Raw genomic sequence first — 1,841 nt, 5'->3', positions numbered from 1 at the left:
TTCTGGATACTTTTTCTAGCATCTTGTAAACCATCTTCTGCCTTTGGCACTGTTAAATGGTGAAGCGAGGAGTTTTGCCACTACAATATATCTATGTTTTGTTACAGCAGAAGGAACAGGGCCCAGTTCCTAACTGAAGGTCTCTTAAGTTGTTCGACATTTCCCTGGTTGAATATATATTGCCTGGGGATAAGCCAAATGAAACCTCCAGCAGCTTGCCTGATTGACCTTCCCCTCCCCATACACTGTGTTAGACTCAGGACTTTGTGCTGTGCTCATCCTGGGTCACAGCTTGATCTCTCTTCAGAGGGTAAATCCTGCAGCTCCATTAATGTACAGGCTGCTCAAGAGAGCTCCTTGAAGCAGCCCATGTGGCTCCTCAGCAGGCACGTGGACTTGAAGGCAGCCAAAGACGGTTCCTGGCATGTTTTCCTCTCGAAAGTGGGGATGAGGGAGGAGGAGGCTACAATAATTGAGCTGACAAAAATCTTTGTCTCCTGTCTGTGTCCCAGTGGACTCCAAAGTGAGTTGAGACGTGCCAAGTCCTTGGGCTGGCCCTGTCCCATGCAGAGGCTGCCTTCCAGTGGGGCTCAGGAGCCTCTGCTCAAGGTGATTATTTGGCATTTTTATTCCATTCTGCACCTCTTGTTCTGGGTTTCTGAAGCTTTCCTGCTGGCTTGTATTTTTATGAAGACTTGTCTCACCCATGGACTCTGACTGGGGCATCTTCCCATCCTCATTTCCAGAAAAGCCATGCTACAGCTGAGCCTCACCCGGGATGCCTGGACACGGTGCAGCTCTGCCCCAGCAGCTCAGCCCCGGCAGCTCAGCCCTGTCTGGGAAACCTTTTGCAGAATCTCGTTCCTTTTTTTCGAAGCCTCCATCTCTCAATTCTTTGGTCCATCTTTGAGCCCAGTGGCTCGACAAATGCTAGCCCTCAGCTTTCTCCTTGGAGGTGACTTTCCACACTGAGTCCAGAGTTGAACCATTTGTCCCAGGCAGCCAGAGAAACTGTCGGGATGCCCTTGGGGCTTTCTCGGTTCCTGCGTGTCCAGCTCCTTTGGCTGCCTTTTTGCATCATGTGCTCTGATTTCTCTCCCTCCCATCACCCCCCCAAAAACATCACCATCCTTTGGCTTCCCCACAAACTTCCTTGATTCTTACCCCAGAGAAGACCTAAACATCTCCATGCACTCATGCTGACTGATGGGCCCCTGGGATTTCTGTAGCCTTTATTTCTCTTGCACAAGCTCATTTGTACTAGGCAGTGCCCAAACAAAATGAAAGAAACCCAAGGATTGTTCAAACTCTCCCCTCTACCCTGTGCAAACAGCCCTGCTTGTGAGGGCAAACAGATCTTTTTCCATCATTTTGCTGCTGCACAGTGATGTTCCCTCTATTTTAAAGTGTTTTCTCCCGAAAGCAAATTATTAAACAGCTTTTTGAGCAGATGTGCAATGATTTCATTGCCAAACTCTTGCCACTTTTACACACTGAAGGCCTGATCCTGGCAGCGCTGAGTCGATTTGCTGTGAGGCACGGTTATGCTCGATTCCTCAGTGAAGTCTATTTCGGCATTGCACAACGTGTCTGTTCTCCGGGGGGCCCGTGTGCAATCTGCGATCGGGACACACGTCTGAGCTTGATCCCGCTGGAATGACGTCAAAGGCTGCAATACTGTACCTCTTCCTGGCGCTGGCAGAGCCCAGGTTGGCGATGTGCCGCTGCAGCGGCTGCAGCTGCGCCGGTTGGACCTGTGCAGCGCAATCAAGAGGTGACCAAATGGCAGCGCAGGTGGCTCCTGTTGCTTTGCACGGTGGGGATCTGCCTATGTCCCTGGC

The sequence above is a fragment of the Eurypyga helias genome, unplaced genomic scaffold (genome assembly GCF_000690775.1).
Source record: "Eurypyga helias isolate BGI_N326 unplaced genomic scaffold, ASM69077v1 scaffold48341, whole genome shotgun sequence".
Classification (NCBI taxonomy): Eukaryota; Metazoa; Chordata; class Aves; order Eurypygiformes; family Eurypygidae; genus Eurypyga; species Eurypyga helias.
Note: the sequence above shows the minus strand (reverse complement) of the source record.